This window comes from Lissotriton vulgaris, chromosome 10 (assembly GCF_964263255.1).
Source record: "Lissotriton vulgaris chromosome 10, aLisVul1.2, whole genome shotgun sequence".
Lineage (NCBI taxonomy): Eukaryota > Metazoa > Chordata > Amphibia > Caudata > Salamandridae > Lissotriton > Lissotriton vulgaris.
The window spans coordinates 610,837,198-610,856,384 of NC_141698.1; the positions used below are offsets into that span (position 1 = coordinate 610,837,198).

Below are 19,187 nucleotides of genomic sequence, written 5' to 3' on the forward strand. Positions count from 1 at the left end.
GCAGCAAATATGTCTAGAAGAAGCTGGTCTCGCTTCTATCAAAGCGTCACCAACCATCCCGGTCCAATTTCTATACAATTTTAAAAAGTTGAAGATTGTAGCACAGCATTGTCTTTGATACAATGGCTGAGAGTTTAACAGGAAAGAGGGCATGGATTAAAAGTACTGGAAGCACCATGAAGGTAATGGTTAATTACTCGGTCACTCTTCTGTACATCTTTTCTTTTTCTTTTTTTTTCTTTTAAAAAAAAATGTTTTTATTGGTATTTACAACTGGTTAGAAATCGGATTCCGTAACTGGGAGGAGAAGGAAAGCATAAGCCTGACTAAACTTCAAACAAATAAATTACATAGAACCTCCTAGTCAAAACCTGCACCTTTTCTGGATGAATCTTCCACTGTAAAAAACTCCTTGTCTGCATAGATATGTGACAGAAGGCTGCTTGTGCTGCCTTTACTTTCGTGGTATGGACAGAAATGCTCTGAAGAGCCAGAACTGCGCTAATGTCATGATCGTTTTTAATACGAGAGACTATACATACACATAAGTAACTTCAGCCACTTTGTTACTTGGGTATAGTTCTCAAGTTATGAAAATATATTCAGAAACAATGTGAAGAGCTGTTCATTCCGTGTACAATTTGAGAGCTCTAGAAAAACAACACTGTATAATGCTTCCTCAGTTGGAGACACAGATTTGTGGATGAAACAAGAGAATTATGTACTTTTCTGTAGTAGGTAAAATTCCAGAACTTTGAGGCTAATCAAAAGAAGACCTTGACTTTGTGGAACTACACAAAACCCTAAAGCTCTCTAATTCCGCTGGCAAAGGTAAATGTCTCCAAAATGTCCGCTTTTCAAATGAGAACATCTATGTCACAAAACAAATAGACTCAATTGGTCTGTTTCATCAGATCCTATTTTTTTTAAGGCTGCTGCGCCAAAGAGTGTGCTCAGATATGCCCAAATAGGGGGGCGTGGCTTGGCGCCCGGCGAGGACGGCGGCTCTAATGTGAGCGCTCCGGGTCGGAAGGGGTGTTCGCCGCATATCCGACCTCACCACCGCCTGCAAAGTATATTTTCCTGGATCGGAGGCCGAAGACACCAGCGCGCTTCTGGCTGTGACAGCGCACGAGCAGCGGAATGGGCATTTTCGCTACTTTTGTAGCGGACGCGGCTGTGTGACGGTCGCGCCCGCCATCTTGAATCCTGTCATCGTGGACTACGGCGCTCCCGTTCTGAAAACATGCGAGCCTGCCACAGAGTCCTCCATACCTTCAGCTGCTCCTGGTGAGATACTTTCTTCATCTTGGCACCACCGCTGCAGGAGTTTAAGTCATGACGCTATTTTAAGTGAGTTGGGGCAAGTTTTACTCACGACTTCAAGACCTTGGTGGCCATTTTAAGCAATTGCTGTTCCTCTTACCTCAGGTAACCTGCATGCACACGCAGTTGTAGCCTACTCTCCATTAAAAGCGTTTCATTTTCCTCACGCTTTTATTTTCATGGCTATTCACAATTTGGAGCAGTTTTGCGCATTGTTTCTGCACGTTTTTCTCTACTTGCTCTCCCTGCATCTATGATGTTCCTTCATTGATGGTCCTCTCCAGCACCACATTGTGCCATTTTTTTTATATCTCAGTGCCATGGTGTTTCTCTGCTTCCACCATCAACGTGTTAATTCCTCCAACGACTCGAATGCTGCTCCACTCACCTGCCTAATTTCCTGGCATTCCTGAATTCTGCGCAGATAGCCTTCTTTTCCTTCTTCTTATTTTTTGGAAGTCCAGGTGCCCTCCTCCTATCAAGAGTTCCTGCATATACTTGCAGTTCTCTATGGACTCGCAGTGAACACTACTGAACTCTATTTCTCCTTACCAATAACTCTTTTTATGGAAAGAAGGGCAATTCCTCGCACTCTCAAAACTCCACGTGGTGTCTTCATTAAAAACTCAAAAGTCTTCTCTGCACTGGCGCACCTCGAGGCCTCTCAGGCGCTTGTCACTCAGATGTCGCAGTCTACCACGGAGCGGCCTGCCCAGCCTCAAGGTAAAGTCACGACGAAACGTCTTAAAAAAGATCCACCATCACCAACAGGATCCACTTCGGCTGTCTCCATGGAGCTGTTATTGGAGGAAATTCGTGCCCTCAGACCTTTCATGGAAGAAACTAACTCTAAGTTGCAGGTTCTTACCGACAACTGGTCTCAGATGGATGCCAGGGTGACAACAGTGGAACACTCTTTGTCTTCTCTCCAAGAGTCGTCCTCCAAGGTCTCACATATGCAGTCTCAGATTTCCTCTCTTCAAAAGCAAGTTGAAGAATTGGAGAACCGAAATAGACGCAACAATCTCCGTCTCTACGGCCTGGCAGAGAATTGTGAAGGGACTGATCCCATCGCCTTCTTCAAATCATTTCTACCCAAACTTCTTCATCTGCCTGAGGGTACTACGCTTAACATCCAGCGTGCACACAGACTGGGCCGCCTCCCCTCTACTCCCTCTCCTTCTTCACGGCCGAGAGGTGTCATCATGTACTTCCTAGAATATACTGACCTTCTCAAAGTCATCTCAGCGGCTCGTGCTTCACCTCGTCTCCATTGGTCAGGATCCAATCTCTTCTTTGCTCAGGATTACGCCAAAACTACAGCTAGTCGCCGCAAAGCCTTTTTGGATATGCGACCAGAGCTCCGTGCCATCGGAGCCAGATACGGCCTTTTTCATCCTTGCCTGTTCAGAGTTACTCACAACAACAAGACCACGACCTACAAGGATCCTGTTCGTCTCCGAAGTTTTTTGAACGCAACGCAAACATCTGATATGGACTCATCTGGCTCCTCATCAGCTTTTCCTCCGTGAATCTTGCTTGATATGACTTTGTTGTCCTAATCACATTGCATCTTTCATGTTTGTTGTTGGTTGTTTTGCTGTTTGCCTTTCCTGGGCTTCCCAGCATCTTCAGTTTCTTTGTTCCTTTTTGACTCTTTCCTATCTCTCTTACATCCCTGTTGGATGAATATGTAATTTTCATTAGTGTCTTTTGTATGCGTTCTCGTTATACACCATTGTTTTGTTCCCCTCTTCTCTCATTCACGTTATTCCTTTTTGTTTTTCTTCCTTGCAGGTTCCACGATTTGTATTGCGTTCACCCCTCGACTTGTTGGTTCGCTTACATTGGATGCTCTGCCTCCTCTAGTTGGCACTCCCCCCTCACTCTTCTCTCCTCGTCTCCTCTCCCTGGTGATCATCCCTCCTCCTTTTTACCCTCCGTAAGTATGTTTTCCCGGGGGAGGAGCCAGGACGGCGGCCAAGATGGCCGCGCGGACGCCCAGCTCCGCTGCTCACCCTCGACTCCACCGATATCCTGCCTCTGATCCTGCACCCCAGCCGCGGCCCCGTGCAGAGGAGCAGCGGCGGAGCCCGACCGTGTGACTCCGGTCCACGCATCGCCCCGGATGGCTGAGCATCGTCGTCCTGAAGTTCCCGGCCCTCAGGCCGGATGAGCCGGGACCTCGGGTTGCGCCATGGCCGCCTCGCAGGCGATAAACAGCGGCCCCGACCGGCCAGGGTAGTCCGGGACCCCGAAGGTGAAACCGAAACCGCCTCTGCCGCAGGCATTGAGTGCGCTTGCTGCGCCGGACCTACTGTCTGCCTTCAAAGTTTTTTGGCTGGTATTCCTTACTTCGGAGACGGTGCGATGCGACACAGAATTGATTGCCCGGGTTAGATCATACCTGAATTGCGGTAAGAATTGTGTACCGCTGTTACTGAAAGGGGCTTAAGTGCAATTCTCAGCAACCTCTCTACGATCTACACATCCTATGTTTGAATCGGACAGCTATTAAGGCGGCTCTCTCTTTGTTGCCTGAGTTCCGAGGTCCCGATTGACTGTCTGGGTGAAATGGAGCCCACGGTGCACGATGTTTGGTTGGCCATTAAAGACTTGCACAATGCCCTGAAAAGTTTGCGGACAGATGTACGCCCTGCGCAGCTGGAACCCTCTCCTGTTATGGTGCACCTGGCCATAGACACACGCAGAAAGGAGTGTATGCCCACCTTGTCCCCGGCTGCCGCAGTAGCTGACTCTCAGGAGTGTGTGATGCTTGATGAAGGGACTAGGGTACATAATATCTCGGGCGATGAGTCTGCTACCCCTTTTGATCTGCCAGCTCATTTGTTTCCTGATCGTGGGCACCCTACACCGCTATGGACTGTTGGTATCTCCTGGAGACAAGCCCCTTTGTTATTACTGGAGTCTTCAATGTGGAACTGGGTGGCCCCAACTGGTGCTTTTGATTTACTGTGTCTCTTTGTGCACGGCGTGGGAGGAATGCTGACTTTTTTCCGGACAGGTCAGGGCTGACCGCTGCTTCGACATCTCCTAAGGGACCTCGGTGCCGAAACGGACCATTGTTTGAACTGGGGACTGCGTACGGCTGGGATGATCACAAACTGAATGCCCACGCTCCTTCTTAGTGGATTTCCGCTTTTTTGGGGTGGGGGAGGTTGGGGGTGAGTCTGGGGCTGGAGCTACGGCCCTCCTCCGTTATTTCCCTCTTTTGGGGTCTCTTGGGGCGACAGGCATGCCTATGGGGGGGTGGGCCGTGGCCTTCCGCTGGTATGCAGGGTGGGGGGTTGGGGGATGGGCTGTGTTTTGTGTTTCTCTTTGTTTCTATGGCCCTCTTTCTTTTTCTTCCCTTCGTTTGTTTCTTTTTGTTCTTATATATCTTCTGGTTTGTCCCTTCTTGTTTCTATGGTCTTTCTCTTGTTCTTTCTCTTGTTTCTTTCTCTTTATTATCTTATATATTTTAGATCAGACGGGGGGTTGGGGTTCTGTTCTTTCTGGGGTGTATTTTGCCCTCTGTATCATGGACACGACATTGATTCGAACGCATAGTCACTGAATGTTTACATATCTTACTTCTTACGTTCCACCTATGCTTCTATTTGGGGGCGACTATCCTGTTTATGACTTGTTTCACGTAAGTCTTGCTTTATTGTATGCCACTGGATCCTTCCATTTAAATTGAAAATGAATCCTCTTACATCCTGCTACATCATGGACAAGCTAGAATGTAACTCCTGGAGTTTTTATACCGACTGGGCGGGCGCTGTCCGATACGATAACCAATTCCGCGCTTGTGCATCCTGTTTGTAATTTTTCACGCTAGCATCCCGATTTCTGTCGTTCCACTAGTTGATACCCTGTTGCAAGGCCCGCCCTCTCGGCAGTCTGATGTAAATGTAGGACACTTCAACAAAACTATAAAATGAAACCCACTTTATCCTTTTCCTGACGTATCATGACAGTGCATAGTAGTGTTTACATATTTGGCTTTTTCCCCAGCTCAAGATGCCTGAAATGTGGTTCATTGTCATAGCGGCCGGCCCGCAGTGGTTGTAGGCAGACGCTGTGTGCTATGCATACGATCAATAAAGGTTTTCAAAAAAAAAAAAAAAAAAAAGTATGTTTTCCCTTTTCTCCCTGATGTTCGCTTCCCTTTTTGTACCTTTTTTTCTCTCATCTTCACTAGTTTTCTTTGTTCCACAGGTGTCTTCTTCTCTTGTTTTTCGACAATTCTTCTGTTATAAACTTCTTCCCATCACTTTCTCTATTCTTTGGACTACCTTCTTATCTTTTTTAAGTCAACAGTGTTTAAATCCTTCTTTTCTACTCTCTCTTTCTTTCCTACACTCTTCTTTGCAACCTTATTTTGTAATGATTCTTATAGACTTTCGCATTCTCTTTGGCTTTTCTTCCCCTCTGGGTTCTTCTCACATCTTTTTTCTTCATGTTGATATTTTCCTTCTTATTTTTATGATATGTCTTTGAAAGTAATTACTTGGAATGTTAAAGGCATTAATTCTCCCATCAAACGACAGAGAATCCTATCACACCTTGCACGTTTAAATGTGGATATTGCTTTTTACAAGAAACCCACCTATCTGCTGAAGAATCTGTTAAACTGAAAAGAAGTTGGGTGGGCGATGTTTACTATTCTCCTGGGGATGGTAAACGTAATGGTGTGGCCATCCTATGTCATAAAGCTCTTTCTCACTCCTTGCTCACTCAGGAATCGGATGCTGACGGCAGTTGGACGTATGCTAGGCTTTCTGTCAAGAATGTTCCAATTTCTCTACTAAATGTTTATGCACCTACTACTGGTGATCCTACGTTTTGGCATTCATTTTCCCAACACATTACCAGATTTACTGATGACAATTTTATTTTGGCAGGTGACTGTAACCAACCCCTAGACCCCTTTTTGGACAGGAATTCCAAGGCACACTTCATTCCTAACAAGTCACATAAATCCTTTCTTCAAACCATCTCTCAGCATAAACTTACTGATGCTTGGCGTCTATGTAACCCAGAACTTCAAGAATTCACTTTCTATTCTCCATGCCATCATTCCCAATCCAGGATCGATTACATTTTTGTGTCCCACAACATTGTTCAAACTCTCACCCATGCTGAAATTGGCCCGATTTTACTTTCTGACCATGCCCCAACTTTAGTTCAATTGGACATTTTACCCAAATCAGTTGGTCCTAAACGTTGGCGTTTTAACAATTCTCTTCTCTTAGACCCTAAATTTACCACCTTATTCATTACTTTCTCAGATGAGTTTTTCTCCTTGAATGATAATTCCCCCGTCCCCAAGCACACCATTTGGGATGCCTTTAAGGCGGCAGCGAGAGACTTTATAATTGGCTTTGTTGCAAAAAAACGGAAAGCTGCTCGCAACTTCACAAAGACTATCCTTCTGGATATTAAAAAAATTGGAGCATTCTTATTTTACTTCTCGTTCGCAGGAAAGTCTAACCGCCTTGATTGATGCTAAAATGAAATTTAACAAAAAATCCACGGACGATGCATCCTTGTATCTATTGAAATCAAGCGCCAAGTTCTATGGGGGCAAAAATAAGGCTGGTAAAATGTTGGCTAATTATTTAAAAGTTAAACAAAATAAGTTGAATATTGAATCAGTCTACGACGCTACCTCCACTCTCAAACACACAGACGCAGATATCCTCACTGAATTTTCCACCTTTTACAAAACCCTATACTCTTCTGAAACCCAACCCTCTTCCCAATCCTTAGACAATTTCTTCTCTACCATTCAAAAACCAACCCACTTCCCACTTGACCTCTCTCATTTAGAACTTGAAATATCCCAACAAGAATTGCTTAAGGCACTTCAAACTCTCCAAAAAGATAAGGCTCCTGGGCCAGACGGATTCACTGTAGAATTTTTTCTTCACTTTTCAAAGTTTCTTATCCCAAAACTCCACTCCCTCATTGGCGCTTTCCTCACCTTGGGTTCTTCCTCAGGCTCTTTTTCAGATGCGCATATCTGCCTCATACCCAAGGAGGGGAAAGATCCTCAACATTGTAAAAATTATAGACCAATTTCTTTGGTCAACATTGATTACAAGATATTTGCGAAGTCTCTTGCGGCTCGTCTCGATCTTCTTCTCCCAGATCTCTTGGGTGAGGAACCTTTCCTCTCTAAACTTCGTCAAAACCCCCTCATTCAAGGTTTTCAATTGTCAGACTCCCACATCAAATTAGCCGCATACGCGGATGGCATTCTTCTCTTTATTTCCAATCCCACTGTTTCGATCCCCGCCTTCCTCACTGAAGTCCACGCCTACTCCCACATATCTGGATATAAGCTTAACAATGACAAATGTGAGATCCTCCCCTTAACCAAATTTACATTTAAACCTGATTTTGCTGCCTCCAACTTTACATGGAAATCCTCTAATATTAAATACCTTGGACTGCACATCACCCCTACCATTCCAGATACTGTTTCCCTTTGTATGTCCAAATGCATCCAGAAGTTAACGGATCTCACGTCCAAATGGCATCCTCTTTATTTGTCCTGGTGGGGTCGCCTCGACACCATCAAGATGATGCTCTCTCCCATTGTCCTTTACACCCTCTCTAATATTCCAGTCCCCATTCCTTCTAAATTTTTCAAAAAAATTAATTCAATCCTCACGTCCTTTCTTTGGAATAAAAAGAGACCCCGAATGTCTCTAGCCCGTCTGATTCGCCCTAAATCAGAGGGTGGGGTCAACTTTCCCGACTTTCCTGCTTACCATAAAGCGTTCCAACTGCGACAAGCTTCCTTTTGGTTGCAGCACCCCAGTACTCCCTGCCCTTTATGGGCTAAATTTGAACGTCTTCTTCTTTCTCCCTTTTCCTTTGCTGAATATCTTTCCTTCTCTCGTAAACCCGCCTCCATTTCTACTCCTATTCATAAATTCACCACTAAATTGCTGCTGTCTTCTTCTCCTTCTCCTCCCATAACCATTGCTGACTTTCTTTCCTCCCCCATCTGGCATAACACTTTCTTACTCATTCGTAATAGACCCTTCTTTTGGAGAACATGGCATAGCAGAGGTTTGCAGTGGATTTCCCAACTCTTCTCTCACTCCTCTTTCTTGCCTTTCCCTACTCTCTGCTCCCTTTATAACTTACCTACCTCCTTTGCCCGCAACTATCAATTGCTTAAGGATACAGTTCTAACAAACTACAACCGCCTTTCTCAGCCTTGTTCCCCTCCTGCTTCATCCACTCTCCCTTCCTCACTTCACTCCTTTTTACGTACTACACCAAAAGCTGCTGCTATCTACAAGTACCTTCATACTGGTGAGTCTATCAGACCCAAATCTAAGGTGGAGGAATCTTGGGAACATGACTTGTCTGTGTCCTGGTCAGTTCCGTTTTGGGACAAAATCCGCAAATCCTCGAGAGCGGCAACCCTTACGCAGACTTTGTTTTTCACTTACAACAGACTTCTTTTTACACCCTCTGACCTTCACAAACGTTTCCCAACCACTCCCCACACTTGTTGGTCCTGTTCATCGCCACACGCCACTTTATTTCACATGTTATTTTTATGCACTCCTGTTCACAGCTTTTGGTTGCAGGTTTGGGCTCAAATTAATATGATTTTCCACACTTGTATCCCTTTTTCTCATACACATATATTCTTGGGTAGCCTTTCATCTTGCTGGGACAATGTTGATTTAAAACCTCAAATTGTTGACTTACTATTGGCAGCTGCCTTTCAACAAATAACGGTCAATTGGAAAGACTTCTCCAATATTTCCTTCAAGGCGTGGTGGTTCAATGTCTGCCATAATCATAGACTTGACACTGCTTTTGTTTTTCCGACATGTATGGCTAAAAAACGCATGGACTTATGGCTCCCTGTCACGCTTTATTTGGACTCATGCTCTAAACGTTTGTTTCACCCATCACCTTCGCAACAGGAAGTTCTCAAACCCCCTTAATTGCTTGATGCATTCCTTTTTTATTCTCCAATGTACCATTTTCTTATTCCTTACAATTATTTTCATGTTTCTGATGTTTGCTGTTTAACATACCTTTTCTTTCCCTTCCACTTTCCCTTTCTCTAGTACCCAGACCTATTTTCTCATCATATTTGTATTCCAATGATTGTTTTATTTTGCTCACAGTCTTTAAGTTACTATTCCAATGTATTTTGCTTTGACACCTGATTTCTTTCTTGTTATTATCAAATAAAATTTTCTTGAACTGAAAAAGATATGCCCAAATAGGGGACAGGTAATGTTTTCAAGATTCAGGTAAGATCTCTGGTCATCCAAATAAAGTACAGGGTTAGTCTGGTCACTATACCTTCTCTACAGGGCCCAGATTCGAGGGACACACGAAAGATAAATGAAACATGGACTGAACGACTTATTGTAAAATTAAATGGGTGACTTACTGCATGCCATCATTTGATTTAGCTCTCAACCAGCTATCAAGCAGAATGGGTAACAGTGTTTATTTCAGAGTGTGCTAGGTGGCAACCTGGCCAACTTTCCAGAAGTGGGACGTGATCCACATTGCGACAAAGCTAGGTAACCTTGTTACTGGTCTCCTGCTACGGCAGAATAGGCATGTCCAGCATTTGGTGGGATCTTAGGGAGTTTATGAGTCTGGATCCTCATTAAATCTCACTCATCTCCCTTTGATCATTGCTCCAAACCTACAAGAAAGGTGGAAGATGCTTCTGTGTTACCGCAGGAGAGGAAAGAGATTGTCACCTTATCACGATAGGGAGCCATAAAAGCCAGTAGGGATGATACTTTGTATGTATTCCTGTATGATTAGATTTACTTTATATGGGACCCAGCTTTTCGGATGAGTCAAAGTGTGTAATGAACGTGAGTTCACCATTTAGCAAGTAGGTTACTAATGGATCAGCTTTTTATAAGGGAACCCTCTGCCAGTTAGGAGACTATAAATTAGAATAAAGATGAGGCAGCGATGTACCAGCCTTTATCGGAAGAGGTGATTAATGGACCGAGTAGGGTTCTAGAATCCAGATAACCAGGAGGAGGCAAAAATATAAGCAGAGAAATGTGCATACATATAAGTGACCTAGGAACACACCTAGGAACACACAATGCCCCCTGGCACACCATTTTGAGGTTGTTAGTTTTTGTACTGGTTCTAGGACAGACCAACTAAGAGAGATTGGGTTGTTGGGTATGAGCAGCGACCACAATCCTTGTCAGGGTGAGGTACAAGTCAACCCTAATTTAGCCTGTGCTCAACCCTCTGGTAGCGTGGCACAGAGCAAGCAGTCAGGCTTAACTTAGAGGCAATGTGTAAAGTCTTTGTGCAACACGTCAAACAGTAATGAAGTGAAAACACTGCACAAAAAAGAATCCAACTCCAAGTTAGAAAAATAGATTTGTCTTTAATAAATAAAATAGGACCAAAATGAAAAAATCCAAACAGTAGAACCGGAGATGTCCAAATTTAAAGATTGAGATCAAAATAGCACCAAAAAGCACAGAGCACCAACTGGGTATATCTGGTCACGTCGGACCAGGAAAACGTCATAAATTCAGGACGCCTGCGATGGAGCACGGGCCGACTACCGAGACCCAGATAGGCCCGCTGAACAAAGTACCTTAAATCCTAGTTTCCAAAGAGCTGCGAGTATCCACATCGAAGATGCTTTACGCCAAAGCAATCGCAGGTTCAGAGATGCAGTGAGTCTGCGATGCGAGGGCCAGTAGCATCGTTGAGGCTCACGTTGACAAGACTTGTGATGCGAAGTCTGGCGTTGAGAATGTGGCACGCAGTCAGGGTGGTGTGTTGAATCCGAGAAGCTGCCAGGTTGAGATGCAGAGTCCGGCGTCATTGTGGAGGCTTCCGTCGACGAGCAAAGCAAGGGCCGGCGTTGAGGATGCTTCAAGCATTTCCGGAAATGCTGCGCGTCCAAAGATCTGCGATCCAATCCACACAGCAGCGGAAATGCAAAAGGAGAAGCCACTGCCCTTGCTCACGTTTCCACTGGATTCAAGCTAGCCTGGCTAATGAAGTGTGTTACCCTGAAACTGGTCCCAGGATGCTTGTTTACGGTCTAGGGAAGACCTGTATTGGCAGTTCGGGCTGGACTGTTCCCATGAGGAACTGGATCAAGACTGATTTGAATATGGCTGGGTCTGAACTGGGGTGGCGAAGTCAGCTAAATAAAGATGATGGATTCAACCCAAATCTATGACTGGGGCGAGTGTCTGAAAAGTTTCAGCACTCCATCAATTATCTCCTTGTGTTTGCTTTGTTCGCCCTAAGTTGGTAGGGTATACCCAGACGTGGGTCCCTTGCTAACTTTGCCACTGGATTCCAGCTCGCCTGGCTGATGAGGGGTGATACCCTGAAACCGGTCCCAGGATGCTTGTTTCCAGTCCAGGGAATACGTGGCATGGAAGTTCAGGCTGGACTGTTCCCATGAGGCACAGGGTCAAGACTGATTTGGATATGGCTGGGTCTAAACTGGGGTAGCATGGTGTCTGGATCCGGAAGCCCAAGAATAATTCAATCTGTGTCCCATCAAGCATTCGAGCTAAAAGAACGATCAATAGAACCAGATCACCTTCTTGAAAAAAAGACTGGTTCAAGAGGAACTCCAAAATGGCCGCCTAACATTAGACGGTCTAGTCGTTGCCCGGAGTTTGTTTAGAATCTTGGTGAAGCGCCAGGCACCAGAGCACGACGCACTTCACTGAAGATTCTGCCTTGTAAGCACCTTCTGTTTGCTGCTTTTCTAGTCAGGTAGTTTTGCGTCTACACAATGGTTTTACTCTGCGCCATTGTAGTTAGATACCGGTCTGTACCCATCTGGTCCTCGGAATTTGCAAATAGGGTTTTTTCCCTTGAGTCTGCACACTGTAGGAATTCCCTAAGCTGCCTTCCCTGAGGTGACACTATTATCCAAATTTGATAAGCGTCTTCTTGCTGAAGCCCGTAGTAAGACACTAATCCCCAGTATGACTTTGCGTTGAGATTTACTGTCTCCGCTTGTCATTGTTAAGCTATTAAATCCATTCAGAGTTTCTCCAATTGGAGTTTGTTGAGTAAGAATTCATTTCTGAAGCAAATCGGCTGATTTTTGTCGTCTTTGCGGTCCGTGGAGTGACGTGCTGATTTCCTTGACGGAGTTGTTCAGATAAGTTCCTTTTTGATCTCCTCATTTAAAGACAATGTTGTAAACTTATATATATATATATATTCGACTCGGATGAGTTCATCGTTTGCTGTGCCCCCCGCTTATCAGTAACTTTTTGTTTGTGACTACACCGGGTTGCTGCACGCGTGGTGTTCGCGGAATCTGCGAGGTCGGCTGACCCACGTGAGCCACGACCGCCGAGTCCGGTAAGGCACCCAGTGCGTACAGACTTTATTTTTTGGATATTCTAAGCGGGCTTTGGGATAATTTTTCCCCGGGATTACTGACAAGACTCTCTAGCCATCAAGCAGTGAAGCGGCATAATTTCTGTAAAAGCCGTACAATTTAAATCTTTGCAATATGATATCCAGCGACGCGCTCAGAAGTAGGGAGACGGCGGATGAGGCTCTCTATGAAAACCTACCGGTGGTGAATGATGCACCACCCACTGCTAATCGTGCAATACCTGCCAATAGCAATGTTAAGGACCTACTAAAGAACTTGGAGAAATTACATCAGATTGCTAGGAATAGAAGAAGGACTTGAAGGCGAGGACCCCTGATTGTTTGTTGTAAATTTGTTAAAAGGTGCTTTCCCAGAACTAACAACATGGCAGTGGGAATATGAAATTCAAAGAGCCCACCGTTTCCCATTCTACAAAAGGGGTAAGGCCGGAGCTCAGGGGGGAAAACCAAGGGCAATCCTAATCTATGTAGGGAATTTTCTCTTGCGGCAGCTGATACTGGACAAGGCTAAACCTGAGACTAGACGTACATTTAATAATGTCACGTTCTTTGCAAGGCCTGACTTCTGTCATGCTACAGTAGAGCGTAGATGGAGGCTGAGGCAATTGATACCACTTATCCAGGCCCTGGGCTCAGAAGCTTATTTGCTATACCCCGCTAAACTGAAAATAGTAACTAAAGGCCAGGTTAAGTTTTTTTTCTCTGAGATTAAAGCAAAGGCTTACATGACAGAAGTGCTGGGGCATAAGGAAATATAAATAAATTGGCTGTGCTGATATTTGGTATTACGGTGGGGAGGAGTGGCGACTGCTGCTTCCCTGGCGATCACACATAGGTCATGAGTGACCTATTTGCCTGTAGGGGAGGGTGGGGGAGGGGTAGCTTGGGGCGGGACAGGGGAGGGGGTGGGGGGCAGAATGGGGGGAGAAAATGGCGCACATCATATGCACAGAGATATAGTTTTGGACTAGTTCAGTTCTTAAGCAAAAGGTGGAACAAAGAAATAAAGAAAGAAAAAGAAAGTTGGAAAGGGAAGATGGTACCGACTCTTGATGTTTTTTAATGGCTTGTCGAATTATTTCAATGAATGTTTGCGGTCTTAATGACCTTCAGAAGAGATTACGTGTTTCTGCTTTTTGTAAGTCATTATATCCAGATTTGATCTGTCTACAGGAGACTCATGTGGAGGGAGGTAAGGGTTTTTTGTTGGAGCAATTGGGTTTCGAAGTATTGGCATATACTAAACAAGCCTCAAAAACACGTGGGGTTGCAATTTTGGGCAGGGGGAGAGATTGCACGGTGATCAGGAGTAAAGTAGACACATAGGGACGATGGGTTATTGTTGAAGTAGTGTTTAGAGGAGCCAGATTTACTCTGGTTTCTGTGTATGGTTCAACGTGTGATGAGCCAGATATATTCCAATTTCTGGACCAGGAGCTATCGACCTGGGCGGAACCCATTGTTTGCTGCGGGGATTTTAATATTAACCGCCCTGCTAGTGTTGAGTTACAAACGAATCATGGTTATACTGGGCGTAAGAAAAGGGTTCATAGGGCTATAGTAGACATGGCTGTGCATAATGCTCTATCAGATGTATGGGCCAATCTACACCCGATGTTAGATGGTGATACCTTTTTCTCTGCACCACATAGAATTACGGTTAGGCTAGATTATTTTCTAATTTCTAATGTTTTGCTCTCAAATGTACAGATTAGAAAATTACCACGCCTGATGTCAGACCATAACCCATTGTTATTGACATTGAATTTTAGTTGTATCACAAGAAAAGTGTATAAATGGACATTTGAGAGAGCTTTGCTAAAAGATGAGAACTATCGTAAGTACATGGAAAAATGGATAAGCGAGTTCTGGCTTAATAACAAGGGTAGTGCCAGTAGTGGCAACATTTGGGATGCCTTTAAAGCAGGAATAAGAGGCGAGACAATTAGCTTTACAACGTTTAGACAGAAGAGTGAAAGGGAGAGAACGGAACAACAAATGAACTCACTCCTGACTGCAGAGGCAGAACTTAGTAGATTAATCACGTGTGGGAGCTTACTGGATCAAAAAATTCTGGAAATTATGATGTTAAAGAGTGAAATCGCTGAAAGGGTTACTAGTAAAACGGCAGCAAACTATCTTGCAAAGAAGGAACAGGTGTTTGAGTATAGTGAAAGGGTGGGACATATTCTCGCTGTTAGAACCAGACAGAAAGTTAATGCTGGGGATATTAAAAATATGGTAGATAATTCAGGTAATGTGATCTTAGACTCTGCAGGTATAAGGAATGAATTCTGGAACTATTACACGGATCTGTACGATTCTGAAGCCGGGGTGGGCAGGGATAAAATAAGAGATTATTTGGGAAATATTCAATTACATGAATTGGAATTGGAAGATCAGATTAAATTAGACTCTGGTATAACGTTAGATGAAGTGACGATAGCCTTATCAGAACTCCCATCCTCTAAGGCTGCAGGACCGGATCTTATTCCGATTGAATTTTATAAAACATTTTACTCAATTATAAGATTGGAGTTACTGGATACCCTTACACAAGCACAGAGGGAAGTGTCAGTCCCAAACTCATGGGGGGGTACTGAAATTATAGTTATCCTGAAGAAAGGCAAGCCATCTACAGTTCCAGGGTCATATAGACCAATCGCTTTAATGAATGTGGATGTGAAACTGTATTCTAAAATATTGGCAACAAGGTTGTCTACTGTTATAGATAAATTAGTATCTCCAGTTCAACATGGATTTATCCCCGGGAAGGGCACTACAACACATGTTAGAACGGTGATTACCTGTTTTGACGCCATAGAAATTGCTGGCGGCCCTGTAGCAGCCTTATTCCTTGACGCCGAGAAGGCTTTTGACAGGGTCGCATGGGAATATTTGTGGGAAATAATGAAATCATATGGCTTCGGTGATAATTATATTAGGGCGATTCAGGTACTATATAAGGCACCAACAGCTAGAATTAAGGTTAATCGAGACCTAACTGCGGCTGTACAGATAAAAAGAGGCACTAGACAGGGCTGCCCTAGCTCCCCTCTCCTTTTTGCACTGTATATGGACCCGTATCTGCGTTATCTGAAACTTAACCCTAGTATTCCCCCTCTTTATTCAAATGGGTTAGAGGTTAAAGTGTTAGCGTATGCAGATGATGTTGCTATAATCACCACAGATCCATCTAAAGCAGTGGGTGAGATTGAGTTAGAGGCCCGTAAATTCGGGATATTATCTGGATATAAATTAAATAGTGCAAAAACACAGATTATAAAAAATGCAAGGGTCCAATGCAATGATATACGGGTGGTCCCAGCAGCAGTTTATCTAGGAGTTGAGATTTCGCCCAATCTTGATACCGTAGTAGAGCGGAATATTTCCCCTTTAATGAGGAAAGTAAGTTTAGAATTGGCCAGAATAAATAATCTCAGACTTACGTTAGTTGGCCGTACAAATGTAATTAAAATGCTCATACTCCCCAAATTCCTTTATTTTTTCCGTACGATCCCTCTTATGTTTGATTCAATCTGGTTTAATAAGCTGGAATCGATTTTAAATAAATTTATATGGTCATATGGGAAGACTAGAAGGGCATATAAGTTTATGACTTTGCCGAGGGCTAGCGGAGGCTGGGGGGTTCCGGACTTTAGGCTATATTATTGGGCCTCTGTACTTCAATTCACCCAGGGTTTAATGGGTGCAACTGAATTAGATTTGAATGTTAAATCCTTTTCAACCATGGTATATTCTCTTGTAATGGGTACAGATACTGCAAATGCTTTCCTAAACTGTGCTGATTTCTCTTACTATAAACGCACACGCTTTAAGACAGTTAAGGCTGCATATAACACCTGGGTAGCGGTAGCAAAAAGATGCGGATTGGGGAGATACAACAGATATACTATTTATAGCACTAGAACAGGGTATAGGGTGGGACACTTAACTGCACTCAGTCTAATGAGTCTTGGTCACGTTATAACTAGGGGTGCCAAGAACCTGAGGCCATATACCCCTAGGCCTCCAAAATTAGTGCCAAGGCACTGTATACAATTCACAGAGATAGTTCGGCACACCACAGAATATTCAATGAACAATATCAAAAAATATCAATAAGCCATTATATGTTCTTTTCTTTCTTTATTTTCAGTCTTCATAAAATAGCCAAAGTAGCCAACGCGTTTCGTCCAGAGGACTTCTTCAGGGCGAATAGATGGAATATGGTGTGATGTACAGGATTTTGTCAATTGGAACAGTTTTCTCCAGTAATGCAAATTAGACCTGTCTCCAGATGCTTTGTTGGCAGCTATCCTTTTATTTTGATGGTTGCAGGTTTTAGAGAGAAGAGTATGTTCCAGCGCGGAGGAATATCAAATGCACATGCGTACTGGTGATGAAAGTGTTCACCTTCGCCAGGTTGGTCTTTAGTGTTGTCTCCTCGGTGTCGTCTCGTAAAGTGGTTGTCATCACCAGTACGCATGCGCATTTGATATTCCTCCGCGCTGGAACATACTCTTCTCTCTAAAACCTGCAACCATCAAAATAAAAGGATAGCTGCCAACAAAGCATCTGGAGACAGGTCTAATTTGCATTACTGGAGAAAACTGTTCCAATTGACAAAATCCTGTACATCACACCATATTCCATCTATTCGCCCTGAAGAAGTCCTCTGGACGAAACGCGTTGGCTACTTTGGCTATTTTATGAAGACTGAAAATAAAGAAAGAAAAGAACATATAATGGCTTATTGATATTTTTTGATATTGTTCATTAACAACAGATATACTAGACTATATAGGAACAAAACACTACCATCTTCAATCTTCTCTGATACTATAATGGCAGAATGGGATATGAAAGGTATTAAAAAGATAGGAGATCTGTTGGGATTAGACGGAAAAATCTTACAATTCTCAGACTTGATGTCAAAATATAATATAACAAGACATGGTTTTTTTTAAGTATTTGCAGGTTAGGAGTTTTTTTAGTAAGAAAAAAGGAGGAGAAGGTGGATTTGGGAAAAGTAACCTTATGGAATCTATAGAGCGGGGTGGAGCGTGTTCCATTCGTTATTTCTATGCCAGCTTAGCAGAATTAAAAAAGGATGATACCGGAATATTTGGGGATAAATGGGCGGGGAAATTAGGGATACAGAGTTAGTGTTTCTTGGACTAGCTGGATTTTGGATGTTCTGTTTTGTGTTCTGCCTCTCTCCAATCACAACACTTTAAAACTTTATATCAACTCTACCATACACCGGATCGTATTGCACAGTGGGGTGCGACCACAGGGACTACCTGTTTTCGCTGCAGTGCACCGGCAGCAGATAGCATTCACATTTTCGCACTATGTCCACAATTAAATACTTTACAGAGGGGAATTGAAGAATTTATGTGCCACACATTTGGTTTAAATGTGATTTTAACATCAACTTTAATTATGTTAGGGGTTAGGGGATTTGATGGTGAAAATGCTGAATTTTTATTTTTAGCAATGGCGGTGTATAGGTTATTAATTGCTAGAGTTTGGCGGGACCCTTTACCTCCCACAACACAACAATGGATTGCTTTATTATTGGGGACATTTAACCTTGAAAAGGGTATATATGCTAGGAAAGGTAAAAGAGCTAGAAGACTGGGTATGAAAATATGGGAACCAGTTTATCATTGGAAAGAGAGATTAAATGTAAGCCATGGTTAACAATATTTTGTTTTTCCACCTTTATATGTTTTGTTGATTGTATGAAGAGGAAAAGATTTGACAAAGGACATACAGTATCTTTTGACAGTAATTCTTCGTTTATTTAATCTTTGTATAAAAATTTCTGTTTATATAATTTGCATTTTGTGTATGCTGTGTGCCAATGATAAAAATCTTTTGTCAATAAAAATATTTTTAAAAAAAAAAGAACTTGGAGAAATTACTCCGTAACGAGTTGTCTAAATGGTGGGAGAAAAAGTCGCTTGAGAAGTACCGTGACGCAAACCGAGTACAAAGGGGTCTTCGAGTACTGATTGTTCCGACCTATGAGAACTCTGACCCTAAAATGTTGCAGGAGTGGGCCGATAATAATCTTCAGGCCTCAAAAAATATGCTGCACATTCTAATCAAGTATGCCCAAACTGATAGAGATGCTCTGCTTTTAGAAATAGATCGTATCAATGGATTGCTAGAGGCTGCCGTTGAGACTGACCTCATCAACAAAATTAGAAAAGAAATTGATGCCCGTTTAAGCAAATATGAAGAATCAATTAAGGAACGCAAAATTCAAAAATTTGCAAGAGATCAACGCGACTATGCAACCGGTCGCATCTTCACTTTTGCAAGGAAGTATGACTCCTACAAACGCAAGGCCATGTCTGGGCAACGAAATTCAGTGCCGGTGGCAGGGCAATCAACAAATACAAATGTGGATCCAACAGACT

General features: G+C 43.4%; 1 protein-coding gene across 1 annotated transcript in view; it reads right to left on the reverse strand.

Annotated features, from left to right (window-relative positions):
* The window catches only part of TTC21A (tetratricopeptide repeat domain 21A), a 427,059-nt gene that overhangs the window by 327,467 nt on the left and 80,405 nt on the right, over window positions 1-19,187 (reverse strand). The window lies entirely within an intron of this gene.